The following is a 17,152-nucleotide window of genomic DNA, read 5'->3' on the forward strand; positions in this document are numbered from 1 at the left end:
TATCTTTAGGTGTCGTTAGGGGTGGCCACGGTTTCGGAACTACCGGTTTTAGTTCTGGAATTGATGGTTTCGGTTATGGTGTAAAATAGAATGGTTATAATTCCAATTCAGGTTCCTTAACGGTTCAAAATCGACGGTTTCGATTGATTCTCCGATTGATTTTTCGGTAAATCGCATAATTATAAAATCAAAATTTAGGGAACATTTTTTTGTTTAGAAAAAACTTAAAGAAAAAATTAAAAAAAGGCTTAACTTAATTTATTTGTTTTTAAAAAAAGCTTGAACTTATTTTTTAAAAAAGAAAATGGGCTTGAATTTAATTTTTTTTAGAAAAAGATTTGAACTTAATTTTTTTTAAAATGAAAAGGGATATTTATAGTAAATTCAAAAAATCAATTTTCCACAAATACCCTTAAAACTATTCGTTATATAATTATTAGGAGGGTTAATTTGAAAATTTCATAAAAATATTTAAAAAAATAAAAAAAAAGTTATTGAAACTGGGTGGAACCGTCGGTTCGAACCGTCGGAACCGCCGGTTCCAGACAGTTCTTGGAATCGCCGATTCACAATTCCTTAAAAGTTGAAATCGGAACTGAACCGCAGACCCCCGATTTCGGTTCCTCACGGTTTCGGTTCTCACCAATTCCGAACCGGTGGTTCCAGTTCCAAAAACCATGAAATGGCCACCTCTAGGTGCTGTGTGGGACTTATTTTTTATAATGAAAAATTAATTTTTTTAAATATTAATAATAAAATAAAAAACATTTATTTGCATCTATTTATAGGGAAAAAACTTAATTGAAAATTCTTTATTTAATATTAAAAAATTGTTTATGAGTTTAATAATTTTCAAAGGAAAGAACAGATAATATAGCAAAGAAAAAATTCATTGACCATTCATTTATATTGATGATACACCAATTCTCTTTATTTACTGGAAATAAGTAACAATCAAATATCGATACAGGAAATAAAAAAAAGAACTTTAAAAGAAAAAACTTTATTTTTGTCCATGAATGATCTTTTTTTATATTCTTTAGTTGTATCTTTTTTGTTTCTTCTTGCACTCTACGGGGCTGGTAAAGGTTTCTACTTTGTCTATTGGAAACCAAGTGGCTACAAAGGAGTTAAGGCAATAAGAGGCACATCCTACAAGCTAATAATTGAATCATTGTCTAAACCCATTAATCTAACTCATCGGATTATCGCTAGAGTGATCCGTTAACTTTAAAATAATGTCCAAAAAATATTGTAAGCATCAGCTTTTTAAATTTGAATGAAAACATTTTACAGTAATGTGTGAAATTCTCAGCTTTTAAAATGTATATATGGTGTCTTTAACAGGGAAGATATTAATATTTTGGAATAGAACAACGAGAATATTAATCATATCAAATCCAAAATTATTGAAAAGTATGGAGATAGGAAAAGATTTTGATTTTAATATTGTAGGTTAGAACAAAGGTTGTTTTCTTATTGATTCATCAAATTGGTAAAACTCTTATAATCGAGATGACTCGAACATGATATCTCATATTTCCTGTATTAGTGAGAAGATTAATTGAATTCTAAATAAAATTATATTAAAAGGCAAATTAAAAGTAATAATATTTTAATGGGCAATAATAATAAACCTCGGTTCTATCAGAAATGAATCAAATACTAGTGAAGTTTATAAAAAGTTTTTACATATAGTGGCTGATTGAAGTTTTTATTAACTAATTTTATTGATAGTAAAAATTATAAATGCAAAGTTAAAAATTTTCAAACTTCATCATGCATTTTAATGGTCCTAATTTTTTTCCCCGTAAAAACTCTATAAAACTACTTTTGAATATTTCTGACCCCTAAAACTTAGCCATTCTAATTTTTTTGGATGAAACTTTACAAACTGAAAAAAAAATTAAAACTTAAGAATTTGTATAATTTTCTAATCAAAAGAAATTAAAAGGATTTAATCTATTTGAATCTTCTATTCCAATGCTTGTTGAAACCTCTAATATTTATAGAAGTGAAAAAAGTAGCTCTTACATATAGCATTAATTGATTTTTTTTTTTTTTTAAATAACTATTGATTCAAATTAAGAAAAAGGTCTTTGGTACTTTTATTGAAGCTCTGCTCATCATACTGTTGTTTTGCTCTTATTTTGTGATCGTCTTTTATTCATAGCCTAATGATTGAAAGAAAACTTAACTTTGGCCTTTTTAATATTTTTACCATATCTTTTTAATTGCTACAATCGATACCACGAGTTAATTTTTGTTAATAATTGTGACCTCTGTCTATCGACCGTTATTATTATACCGATGTAGCTATTAAGGAAACCCACACCATGACACTTCATTTGCCGACTATAAAATCTAATCTACTACCACAAAAGTCAAAGCCTATCAAATAGAATGATGTCCTTTCTTTCATTACCCAATAGACAATATAACGATGTCGTATCTTTCTTTGTCCAACGAACACCCTTTCTCTCTTTTATTTTTTTGAATCACTAAATCTTTTTAATCCTTAAAATCTCTCCATAAAAAATGTCTCACTTCTCTTATCTTCTATCAAATTGAACTCACTACTTTCATCTCTTCTGCTTTGTTAACAAAGGATTTCATCTCTAGTCTTTCATCTTTTCTATTCCGTCAATGAATGATTTTTGTTTCGCAGTAGATGGACTCAGGTACAACAATTGACATGAGCAGAGCGTCGAAAATATCTATGAGCTCTAATTCTCAAGTGCTTTATGGGCATGATTTAAGGGCAAGATTTACACATCCTAGACTGATAAAAATCCAGGGAGGCGATTCTACAGGTGCCCGAAATGGAATGTAATACTTTAGTAAGCTTTGAGTATTTTTCATGTTTTTATTGATTTATTGTTATCTGCCACTAGACAATGGGATATTGGGTATCTTTTTGTGCATAATTTGTTGTAAAATATGCATGGTATACATTTAGCCCAAATGGGTTCTTTTGAATGTTTTCAATAATATGATTATTAGTGTTTTTCTCTTGCCTTGAAAGCATATATTTTGCTGTAATTTTTTGTTATTCAATTATACTAGCTAGTCTGTTAAGTCCAACAATATGAGTGGTTTAAATATATCTCAGCAAATCGAGGAACAAACTCAAAAGGAGAAGATTAATTAGAAGATATGCCAAACTTTTTATTAATAAAGTTTTTTTCTCAATCCTTCTTACAAAATCAAGGGTGAATATTCACACCTTATAAACTAACCATCTGCATATTTCAAAGACTTAGAAAAAAAGAGAGAAAGGGTGACATTAGGCAAAGAAAGATAAAACATCATTAGGCTATCTAGTTAGGCAAAGAAAGAAACGAAGTCGTTCTATTCAATAGGCTTTAACTTTTGAGGTAGAGGATTTTAAAGTCAGCAAATGACAGGTCATCACGTGGATCCCACTAACAGTCACATAAGCACAATAGTAACAATTGATGGACGGAGGTCACAATTGTTAACAAAAAATTATTTCGTGATATCGATTGTAGCAATTAAAAGGATAGGCAAAATTGTTAAAAGGCCAAAGTTCAGAATTTTTTTTTGTCATTAGGCTCTTATTAATTTTAGTCTTAATATAATTCTAAAAAAAAAAATGGAAAACAAACGCTCCCCTTATACTAATCTAATTATAAGTATGATTTTTTAGTTTATTTTATTAATTAGTATACTATCCTGAGCAACTTGCCCACATTATACTAATCTAATTATAACCAAGTAAGAAAATCTTGATCTGCATCGACCCCCCTTTATAGCCTGGCATCTACAAACCAATTTTGCTTCCTAAAACATGGATGAATTTAACAGAGAAAATAGAGCCACAAAGAGTACCAAATCTATTAAATAAATGCCACACTTTAAGGGCTTTTTTTCCTCATTTGTAACCTAGAAAACAACATTTTTCGAATCATATTCAACAATTAAGGGAAAGTTTTTCAACCGAGATTGAGAAAATGAAACGACAACCCTAATAATAGTAAGCACTTCACTCTAATTAGAGCTAATAATCTCACTTTGTTGAAAAAAATAAAAACACATTTTATCTCTCCACTTGAGTTTCTTACAATACCTCCAAAATCTGTAGGGCCTGGTTTACCTTTTGCTACACGATGTATTTTGAATTTAAAACAAGTACTATTCGGTGGACCTAAGAGAAGTTAGATTTCATCAGTGATTTAAAATTCTTAAGATGTCATATGCTACAAGAAACCAGTAAAGGTTAACAACACCAATCCTTAAAGTCATACGAAAGAGAGGAACATTTGGATTTCAAAAGCTAAAAACTTCTAAATTTAATACTATGTACTACATCCTCACAAATTTGGGCATTACAAGAGAAAAGAGTTTAATTTTGCCTAACCCACAAAGTCCAAAAGCAACAAAAAATATTAACATCCAAGCTACACAAATTCCATTAAAGTTTATTAAATTCTGGTATTGCCAACCAAGATCCTTAAAAGATTTTGCTAAAGTTGTAGAAATGTTCCACCATTTAAAAATTAAGCACTAAACCTTTCACTGAAAGACACCTTTGGAAGTAATGATGCACCGATTGAATAGTTTTCTCACGTAAAGGACATCTGCAGGCCTTCAAATTTGATATCAATTTTTGGTTGAACAAATTAACTCTACAAGGAATTTTATGAAGATAATGCTTTTCAAACAAAAATTGCTATTTTAGATGGAAAAAAAGAAGACCATAAAGCTTTCAGATTGAAATCCACAGTAGGTTGAATAACGATATTAAAATTTAATAAAGAATAAAAATTATTTACCGAGAGTTTATCTCTCCAATCAAATTTCCAAATAATATGGTTTGAAGTAATATTTTGAGTTGTTGCCACTGCTCATCTTCAAAACTTCTAAGTTCTCTCGGCGACAGTAGCCCCTAAAACCGAATACCGCTGGAGAAAAAACCATAATTTCTCATACAAACTTTTTTATTTGAGGCCAACCTAAATAATCTAGGAAAAACAAATTTAAGAGATATATCATCAATCCAAATGTCAATCTAAAATTTTATCTTTAGACCATCATCAATAATCCGACATGACACATGCTTTAAGAAATTAGTTATAATATTTTGAAAAGAGTTGATGCAAACAATATCTTCCAAAGAGGGGATGTAACACCCATTATCCAATCCTGTAAGACTGGATAATAAGTGTCAAAATTTTGTGCCGGAGGCACAGAGCCACCACATACATCTTAGACTAAAGCCTTCTACCACATTATAACTTAACATCCATAAATTTACGAGTGATATTTGTTGATTCCACCAAAAATTAATTACTGATTTTAATTACAGAAGTGATGAATTCAAGTCGAACTCTAGAGACTGAAATCTTAGATTTTGTGTTATTTTGTAAGAGAAAAAGGGGGTTGGTGTAACATCCCTTCCCGGTCCACCCGCTAACTCGAATGAACCGAGCCGAGACGCTACAATCTGGTTGAACCTATGTCCTTTCATGCTAATACCATTCTGTATGCTGAATATGATGTCAAGTTGTTGCTTTTTACATGATTTATATATATAGATATGTACTTAATAGTTACAAGACATTAAACTTGTAACACCTTAGGCAAATCCCACATCGGCTAAGCACAAGGTGGAAGTAATGTACATAAAGGGTGGCAGTCTTGAACTTGTGTGAGGCCTTTTGGGCGGGTTGCAAAGCGGACAATATCACACAAGGGCTGGGCTGTTACAAAACTAGTTTCCAAAATGAAATGGGCCCACTATATGCCCTGTACATGCCATGATAAGTATAGACAAAACCAAAATATCAAATTGAGTAGCTACCCTGAAGACTGGGTCTTCCAAAGATGAACTGCAGCAGTTGTAAGATGACTCTCTATGGTCCAGTTCCAAAACCTACGAGTTAAACAAGTAACTCGCTGAGCAAATAAAGCTCAGTGGATATCTCAACTTAGAAATAAACATGCAAGCACACATATCACATGATATCAAGGTATGATAAACATATAAGCACACATTGCATTAGACTTTCAGTAGTTTACTTGCTGTTCATTATGCTGTATGACTTAGGAAATTTTTAGTCAACATCATATAAGTGAAAACACAATATAATCTCATAACTGTATGGCTCCATAAGGTTATAGTGAAACCCAAGAGATAAGAAGAACTGTATGAATACTGTATGAAACTGGATGAATACTGTATGGCTGGGCTGCTATGGCCCGTATATAAATCATATACACTCAACAGCCTGTAGCTGGAGTACCAAACTGTATGGGGCGCAGATCTGCTATCCTATGTCGCGACATAGTCTTATCTACGTGGTTTCTGCCTGACCTCAATGGAGCATATTATTGGTATTTCAATAATACAAAACAAAAGAATATTAAATTCTTCATCAAATTCATAAACCATACTGTTTACCTGTATGTTTTCTCATTCTGTATGTTTCTAACCTGTTTCATGCTTTAAGAGGATTTCATAGATAAATAGAAGTAAATGCACACAATTGATAATTTGTAAACTAATTTGCATGGAAATCTAATTGATGCACCCGCGATGCAACTTGTACCAATCATTAACTACCTTATTTCTACCGGTCAGATTAAGGAATTTATTGCTGTTAATTTAACTCAACTCAGTTCAAATTCAGTACTAATCTTAGGCTACATGAAGCTACATATACATCCCAACATCATTTCTAATGTAACCTTGAAATCTGACAGGGCAGCCTGTACATGTTTCACAAATTCTAGCATAACTCTGTATTCATAAGTCCAATTGCAGTAATTCTAAATTCTATTGTTAGCTAACACATTAAGTTACAACTTTGTCTTCTATCACATCTCTTAATTACGTTGGTAAGGTAGTCAAATATTGAGCTCAAGTAGCAACTGCCAGTCTGCCCAGCTGTTGGTTTCCAGCCTGCATAGTCTGTACTATTCTGGTCATATCTCTCAATTTATAACTCCAATTTAGGTGATTCTACATTATATGGTTAGCTAACACATTAGGCTACAAATTTTTCTTCTACCACATCTCTTAATTACGTTGGTAAGGTAGTCAAACATTGAGCTCAAGTAGCAACTGCCAGTCTGCCCAGCTGTTAGTTGCCAGCCTGCACAGGTTATACTATTTTGGTCACAGATCTCAATTTATACCTCCAATTTAGGTGATTCTACATTCTATGGTTAGCTAACACATTAGGGCACAAATGTTTCTTCTACTACATCTCTTAATTACGTTGGTAAGGTAGTCAAATATTTACCTAAATTAGCAACTTCCAGTCCGCCCAGACTGTTGGTGTCCAGCCTGCATAGTCTGTACTATTTTAGTCATATCTTTCAATTTATAAGTCCAATTGAGGTGATTCAAAAACTCATAGACAGATAAAACATAGAGGAACAAATAACTCTTCTATACCACTTCCTAATTCCATCGTTAAACAGAGTCAAACTCAGGGTGAAGTTACTGGTCAGTGGTTCAACAAACCTGGTTCAGCATGAATTCAATATCTACTTCATTCATTCAATTCATCCCATGCTTTATCACCATTTACAGACCTCTAATTCAACATTCAGCAACATATCTTTGCCTTATCAACACACTACACAAGTGTTCATGCAAGACAATGTGAAAAACTAAAAGAGATATCAAACCTTCAACCAAAAAGGCTTTAAATCTTCTTCTTAGCTTCCTTTTCCTCCAACTTTGAGCTCCCCTCTCCTATACATAATAACTCTTATAAATCATCTAAAATATCACACAAGTATGAAATTTAAGAAAGGCTACTTACTTGGATAAAGGTCTAGGTTGAATGTAGTGTTTAAATCACATGAAAATTGATGGAGAAAGGAAGGAGATGAAGAGAAAAATGAAGGAGATAAAGAGGAAGATGAAGATGAAGAAGACGTTGAAGATGAAGATGAAGAAAATGAAGAAAGCAAACTGAAATGAAAGTCTCGTATACTTCCCAACTATCACTTTAATTGTATGTTAAAATTACCAAATAATACCTACATTTTCCACATGTTACATTTTAATACCTCAACTTTATATTTTAGTGCAAGTAAGTCCTACTCCTTATACTTTGATCTTTTTGTTTCAATCAAGTAAGTCCACTTCTTTTACTTATTTAAGTTACATCCCATTCTACCCCACTCTGGATTTAAATAGCTCAACCGGATTCTAGTTTGGCTCGACTCGACTCGATTCCCTAAATGCAATGACTCGATTCAATAGGATGTCACAGTTCTACCCTCCTAAATAAAAAACTTCGTCCCGAAGTTTACCTGTTGTGAACAAATGCGGATACTGTTGTCGCATGATTTCTTCAGATTCCTAAGTTGCTTCTTCTGTTTTATGATTCCTCCAAAGAACTTTTACCAATGCTATTTTCTTGTTTCGCAATTCTTTAATTTCTCTGGCTAGGATCTGAACTGGTTCTTCTTCATAAGTGAGATCTGGCTGAATTTCAATCTCTTCTACTGATAACACGTGTGATGGGTCTGCTCTGTATCTCCTTAACATTGATACATGGAAGACATTATGAATTCGATCTAATGTCGAAGGTAACGCGAGGCGATAGGCTAATGGTCCTACACGTTCAATAATCTCGTATGGACCAATGAACCTAGGACTAAGCTTACCCTTTCTTTCAAACCTTAGGATCTTTTTCCATGGTGACACTTTTAAAAATACTTTATCACCGACCGTATACTCAATGTCCTTTCTCTTTAAATCAGCATAGGACTTCTGTCGATCACTTGCTTCTTTCAGCCGTTTTCTGATGATTTCCACTTTCTCTTCTGTTTCTCTAACCAAATCTGGACCCAAAATCTTCTTCTCATTAAGTTCTGTCCAACACACAGGTGTCCTGCATTTTCTGCCATACAACGCTTCATATGGGGCCATCTTAATACTCGATTGATAGCTGTTGTTGTAGGCAAATTCCATGAGATGTACATATTTGTCCCAGCTGCCTTCAAATTCTATAACACATGATCTCATCATGTCTTCCAGGATTTGAATGACTCTCTCTGACTGGCCATCTGTCTGAGGATGAAATGCAGTGCTGAAATGCAGTTTCGTTCCTAATGCATTCTGCAGTTTACCCCAGAACTTCGATGTAAACCTTGGATCGCGATCAGATATAATGGATGATGGAACTCCATGTAGTCGAACTATTTCTCTAACATAAATTTCTGCTAACTTGTCTAGAGAATAGTCCATCCTGACTGGTAGAAAGTGTGCGGACTTAGTTAATCTGTCTACAATTACCCATACTGCATCATGCTTCCGCTGCGTCTGAGGTAACCCGGTAACAAAATCCATCGTGATCTGATCCCATTTCCATGTTGGCACTGTTATTGGATGAAGCAACCCAGCTGGCAATTGATGTTCTGCTTTTACTTGTTGACATGTTAAACATCTTGTTACAACATTTCCGATGTCTTTCTTCATGCCCGGCCACCAATAGCCTTTCTTCAAATCCTGATACATCTTAGTACTGCCTGGATGCATTGTATATGGACTGTTGTGAGCTTCATACAGAATCTTCTGTCTGATCTCCCCTGTCTGTGGACAACAACTCTATCTTCATAAAATAATACTCCACTGCTATCCAATCTGAATTTCCCACCATGGTCTTCCTGTACTTGTTTAATCCATAGTGCTATTTGCGTGTCTTTCTTCTGTGCTTCTGCAACTTCCTGAACCTAAGATGGCTGTACTTGCATATGTGCTAGAATAACTCCCTGCTGTTGCAACTCCATGCTGATTCTCATTGATCTCAAAGCATACAATGATTTTCGGCTGAGGGCATCGGCTACCACATTAGCTTTACCCGGATGGTAATTAATGACATAATCGTAATTAGCCAGAATTTGCATCCACTTTCGTTGTCTTGAATTCAAGTCTTTCTGTGTCGGTAAATACTTTAAACTCTGATGATCTGTGTAAATGTAACACTTTTCACCGTATAGATAATGCCTCCATACTTTGAACGCTAGAATAATGGCTGCCAGTTCTAAATCATGGGTTGGATAATTCAATTCATGTGGCTTCAACTGTCTGGAGACATAAGCTACCACTTTCCTATCTTGCATGCATCACTGTAAATCTCAAAGTCTTTACCTGACACTGGCTGGGCCAACACTAGTGCTTCAGTCAACTTGTTCTTCAAAGTTTCAAAACTCTGCTGACACCTATCATCCCATTGGAATACAACCTCTTTCTTCAATAATCTTGTTAAAGGTGATGCAATGATGGAGAATCCCTTTACGAACTTTCTGTAATAGCCGGCTAAACCCAGAAAACTTCGGACTTCTGTGACATTCCTGGGTGGTCTCCATTCAACAATAGCTTCAATCTTCTTAGGATCCACTCTGATACCCTCTGATGACACCACATGTCCTAAGAAAGAAACTTCTTCCAGCCAAAACTCACACTTACTGAGCTTGGCATACAGTTGTTTATCCCTCATTGTTTGAAGTATAATCCGCAAATGTTTATCATGTTCAACCGTGTCTCTAGAGTAGACCAAAATGTCATCGATAAACACCACCACAAACTGATCCAGATATGAATGAAACACGCGGTTCATGAGATCCATGAAAATCGCCGGTGCATTTGTGAGACCAAATGGCATTACTAAAAATTCATAATGACCATATCGGGTCCTGAATGCAGTCTTAGATATATCTTCTTCCTTTATCCGCAGCTGATGGTATCCTGACCTGAGATCGATCTTAGAAAACATGCCTGCACCCTTTAGCTGATCAAACAAATCGTCGATTCGAGGCAATGGATACTTATTCTTGATTGTCAGTTTATTCAGCTGTCTGTAGTCAATGCACAGTCTGAGTGATCCATCTTTCTTTTTTACGAATAACACCGGTGCTCCCCAAGGTGATACACTGGGTCGAATAAAGCCTTTGTCTAATAACTCCTGCAGCTGAATCTTTAACTCTTTTAGCTCCACTGGTGCCATTCTGTAAGGTGCAATTGATACTGGTGCTGCTCCAGGATAGACATCTATGGTAAACTCCACTTCCCTCCTTGGTGGTAACCCTGGTAACTCTTCTGGAAATACGTCTGGATAATCACACACTGTTGGTATGTCTTGTATTTTTGTCTTTTCCTTCTCTGCTGTCAATGCACATACCAAATATGCTTCACAACCCTTTTGAATTAATCTTTTTGCTGCCATGGCTGATATCACATTACCCAGAAAATCTCGTCGTTTCCCAACTATTATAATCTCTTCCCCTACTGTTGTATATAATGTCACCCTTTTCTTTGCACAATCAACTATAGCCTGATGTCTGGATAGCCAATCCATACCCAGAATAACATCAATTCTCTAAATGGCAACTCCATAAGATCTCCTGGAAACTCCTTTCCATGAATAACAATTGGACATCCTTTGACCACTGTATGGGTTTTTACTGTATCGCCTAAGGGATTAGTAACCAAAATACCCTGACTCACATGCTCAATTGCTAACCCTTTAACCCATTGTTTAGGTACGCTAAGGTATGAATGTGATGATCCAGGATCAATTAAAGCATAAACTGTATGATCAAATAAAGAAAACGCACCAACTATGACATCTGGAGCTTCCTCATCTTCCTTGGCTCGCATAGCATAGACCCTGCTGGAACTCTGGTATCGGGTCTGTCCACAGTCTCTGACTGCTGTCTCTGCCCTCCGGAGCTCTCACCTCTACCTCGACCTGCTCTGAACTGTGTAGGAACTTTTGCCCTTTTAGGACAATCCTTCTTCTGATGGTCTGATGCTCCGCATATCCAACATTTACCAGTCACCAACCAACAATCTCCACCATGCCGTCTGCCACAATGCTCACAAGGTGGAAAAGTATAACCATCTGACCCTGCACCTCTACCAGTTCCTCTGCCTAACCCTCGACTACCACCAGCAGAACTAGCCACGACTGATACCGCTGGCGCGTTAGCACCCCTAGTTGTGCTTTGGCTAAAGGGACGCCTAGGACCAGCTGAAATACTAGCACCTCTGAATCTCTTGCTCTCCGGCTGGTATGTACTGGGTGCACTCTGAGTTTGGTCTCTCTTCTGCTGAGATCGCTGGCGTCTGGTACGCTGATTGGCCTGAATTCGTTCTATCTCCTGAGCTGCCTCTACCAAAGCTGAGAACTCTCTGACTCTGGAAGCTACCACTCCCATTTGAATCTCATCGTTCAGGCCTTCCTGGAACTTTTTACACCTCTCTGCCTCTGTAGCCACTATCCGGTCACCATACCTGCTGAGTCTAGTGAATTCTCTTTCATATTCTGTAACTGACATTCTGTTCTGCCTAAGGTATAAGAATTCCTTCCTTCTAGCGTCAAGGTAAGCCTCTGTAATAAACTTTTTCTTGAATTCATCCAAAAAGAATTGCCAGGTACGCTACTCTGCTGGTACTCTCTGCTGAACAGTATTCCACCATGTGTACGCCTCATCTATCAGTAATGACGTGGCACAAATCAACTTGTCCTCTGATGTACACTGTAACTGCTCCAAGACTCTCAAAGTACCATCTAACCAATACTCAGCTGTCTCTGGACTGTCATTCTTGCTAGCTCTGAATTCTTTCGCACCATATTTTCTAAGCTTTTCTAATGGTGGCTTTCTTTCTCTGTCTAATACCACTGGTGCCTGGTGTACCACCCCTGGAATCTGTCTAAAAGTATCCGCAAGTTGCTTTAACAGCACCTCCTGACCTGGTGCTACTGGAGCCTCACCCTCCACTGCTCTGGAGGCGTGTGACTCGCTCTCACCTTCCTGTGACATCCTCCTAAAAGAACAACAACTGCTTAGTTCATCAGGGTAGACATGGCATGTACACTATACTGACATATGCATTCAAGCCCGGGGAAACTAAACCTAGGGCTCTGATACCAAAATTTGTAACATCCCTTCCCGGTCCACCCGCTAACTCGAATGAACCGAGCCGAGACGCTACAATCTGGTTGAACCTATGTCCTTTCATGCTAATATCATTCTGTATGCTGAATATGATGTCAAGCTGTTGCTTTTTACATGATTTATATATATAGATATGTACTTAATAGTTACAAGACATTAAACTTGTAACACCTTAGGCAAATCCCACATCGACTAAGCACAAGGTGGAAGTAATGTACATAAAGGGTGGCAGTCTTGAACTTGTGTGAGGCCTTTTGGGCGGGTTGCAAAGCGGACAATATCACACAAGGGCTGGGTTGTTACAAAACTAGTTTCCAAAATGAAATGGGCCCACTATATGCCCTGTACATGCCATGATAAGTATAGACAAAACCAAAATATCAAATTAAGTAGCTACCCTGAAGACTGGGTCTTCCAAAGATGAACTGCAGCAGTTGTAAGATGACTCTTTATGGTCCAGTTCCAAAACCTACGAGTTAAACAAGTAACTCGCTGAGCAAATAAAGCTCAGTGGATATCTCAACTTAGAAATAAACATGCAAGCACACATATCACATGATATCAAGGTATGATAAACATATAAGCACACATTGCATTAGACTTTCAGTAGTTTACTTGCTGTTCATTATGCTGTATGACTTAGGAAATTTTTAGTCAACATCATATAAGTGAAAACACAATATAATCTCATAACTGTATGGCTCCATAAGGTTATAGTGAAACCCAAGAGATAAGAAGAACTGTATGAATACTGTATGAAACTGGATGAATACTGTATGGCTGGGCTGCTATGGCCCGTATATAAATCATATACACTCAACAGCCTGTAGCTGGAGTACCAAACTGTATGGGGCGCAGATCTGCTATCCTATGTCGCGACATAGTCTTATCTACGTGGTTTCTGCCTGACCTCAATGGAGCATATTATTGGTATTTCAATAATACAAAACAAAAGAATATTAAATTCTTCATCAAATTCATAAACCATACTGTTTACCTGTATGTTTTCTCATTCTGTATGTTTCTAACCTGTTTCATGCTTTAAGAGGATTTCATAGATAAATAGAAGTAAATGCACACAATTGATAATTTGTAAACTAATTTGCATGGAAATCTAATTGATGCACCCGCGATGCAACTTGTACCAATCATTAACTACCTTATTTCTACCGGTCAGATTAAGGAATTTATTGCTGTTAATTTAACTCAACTCAGTTCAAATTCAGTACTAATCTTAGGCTACATGAAGCTACATATACATCCTAACATCATTTCTAATGTAACCTTGAAATCTGACAGGGCAGCCTGTACATGTTTCACAAATTCTAGCATAACTCTGTATTCATAAGTCCAATTGCAGTAATTCTAAATTCTATTGTTAGCTAACACATTAAGTTACAACTTTGTCTTCTATCACATCTCTTAATTACGTTGGTAAGGTAGTCAAATATTGAGCTCAGGTAGCAACTGCCAGTCTGCCCAGCTGTTGGTTTCCAGCCTGCATAGTCTGTACTATTCTGGTCATATCTCTCAATTTATAACTCCAATTTAGGTGATTCTACATTATATGGTTAGCTAACACATTAGGCTACAAATTTTTCTTCTACCACATCTCTTAATTACGTTGGTAAGGTAGTCAAACATTGAGCTCAAGTAGCAACTGCCAGTCTGCCCAGCTGTTAGTTGCCAGCCTGCACAGGTTATACTATTTTGGTCACAGATCTCAATTTATACCTCCAATTTAGGTGATTCTACATTCTATGGTTAGCTAACACATTAGGGCACAAATGTTTCTTCTACTACATCTCTTAATTACGTTGGTAAGGTAGTCAAATATTTACCTAAATTAGCAACTTCCAGTCCGCCCAGACTGTTGGTGTCCAGCCTGCATAGTCTGTACTATTTTAGTCATATCTTTCAATTTATAAGTCCAATTGAGGTGATTCAAAAACTCATAGATAGATAAAACATAGAGGAACAAATAACTCTTCTATACCACTTCCTAATTCCATCGTTAAACAGAGTCAAACTCAGGGTGAAGTTACTGGTCAGTGGTTCAACAAACCTGGTTCAGCATGAATTCAATATCTACTTCATTCATTCAATTCATCCCATGCTTTATCACCATTTACAGACCTCTAATTCAACATTCAGCAACATATCTTTGCCTTATCAACACACTACACAAGTGTTCATGCAAGACAATGTGAAAAACTAAAAGAGATATCAAACCTTCAACCAAAAAGGCTTTAAATCTTCTTCTTAGCTTCCTTTTCCTCCAACTTTGAGCTCCCCTCTCCTATACATAATAACTCTTATAAATCATCTAAATATCACACAAGTATGAAATTTAAGAAAGGCTACTTACTTGGATAAAGGTCTAGGTTGAATGTAGTGTTTAAATCACATGAAAATTGATGGAGAAAGGAAGGAGATGAAGAGAAAAATGAAGGAGATAAAGAGGAAGATGAAGATGAAGAAGACGTTGAAGATGAAGATGAAGAAAATGAAAAAAGCAAACTGAAATGAAAGTCTCGTATACTTCCCAACTATCACTTTAATTGTATGTTAAAATTACCAAATAATACCTACATTTTCCACATGTTACATTTTAATACCTCAACTTTATATTTTAGTGCAAGTAAGTCCTACTCCTTATACTTTGATCTTTTTGTTTCAATCAAGTAAGTCCACTTCTTTTACTTATTTAAGTTACATCCCATTCTACCCCACTCTGGATTTAAATAGCTCAACCGGGTTCTAGTTTGGCTCGACTCGACTCGACTCCCTAAATGCAATGACTCGATTCAATAGGATGTCACAGTTGGTTTGTGGAAATTCAATCAAGGTAATCAAAAGAAAAGTAACTAATAAACTTAAATTGGAATTCAATCTAACAAACATTCAATTCAAGGTGATTTGTAATCCAATGCATAAATGATCACAAACAAATTATGAATTAATTATTCTTTGAATACTTAACTGAAACTTACCAACAAGCATGATAAATTCCGTGACTTCCCTATTATCATTAATTTGAGCCCAGCACCCACATTAACTCTAATTATTAAATAAACCGGAATTAAGCAATCCTTTTCAATCTAATAAAAGCATTAAGAACAGGAATTAGTTAAACTTGCATAACAATTTAAAAAGCATAAATTGTTTAATTCAACCCTATTGTTTCTTTAGATTATTACCGAAAATTTGGAATATAATTAGTAAAACCTAATTGCTACTAACATTTAATCTTACACAACAATTACGGATTATGAAGATGAAATAGCACTTTATCATACCAAATAATTGACTAATATGCCTTTTTAGCAAATCATTGAATAGAACTAACACCTTAAATGCAAGAAACAATAGATATTCAAAGAGAATCAATTTAAAGTAAGAACATATCTCACAAATATACAAATGGATGTTGAATCCCTTGAATTGAACTAAGAAATTAGCCACTCATGCCCATGGCTTACAATCACTAAAATAAAAGAATAAAGAAAGATACTCAAAATAGATGATGAACTAAGTAAAAACCTTAATATCTTGCTGCTTCCAAAATTACTCCTTTTATAGCCTCTCAAAGACAACAGGAAATTGTGAACCCCTTCCCCCGGAGGCATAGGCATGTGATGCATATGACAAAAGGAAGAAATGCATGTGAGTGTGTGAGTCGCCACCTTGTTTAATTATTTTAGGGTAAACTAGGAAAAAACCCTAAGTGACTCCAATTTTAATTAACCTAGTTACTAGATTAATTATCCCAATGTTTAAGGCACAGTCTGCGAACCCGAGGTGGATCCCGAGACTATGTCATGCTGATGAACTAACCAATGAATGAATGTTTTGCAAGGTGAATGATGGACTAATGAAATGTTTAAGTGATTTCGACTTGCCACCCGGGGTTAAATCCCGAACGTGCCTACGTACTTCCGTTTGAATGGAAGATCAAAGTCAACGTAGTTCGATAGGCCTTTTTAAAAGGGCTTTGAATGGGTATGCTTAATGCATGAGTGTGTGTATGCTTCGTGCATTTTGTTTAGGCATTTTGCCAAAGGATTGATTGATTCGATTAGGCGTTCGTCGCCAAAAGTGTTGGTTTTAAGGCATTTGTGCCAAAAATGGTTCTCGGGCGATTTGTCGCCAAAATTGATGTTTGGGCTTATTATTGCCAAAATTGGTGTTCGAGCCTATTATTGCC

The sequence above is a fragment of the Jatropha curcas genome, chromosome 8 (genome assembly GCF_041381405.1).
Source record: "Jatropha curcas cultivar XTBG-Jc1 chromosome 8, XTBG_Jcur_1.0, whole genome shotgun sequence".
Classification (NCBI taxonomy): domain Eukaryota; kingdom Viridiplantae; phylum Streptophyta; class Magnoliopsida; order Malpighiales; family Euphorbiaceae; genus Jatropha; species Jatropha curcas.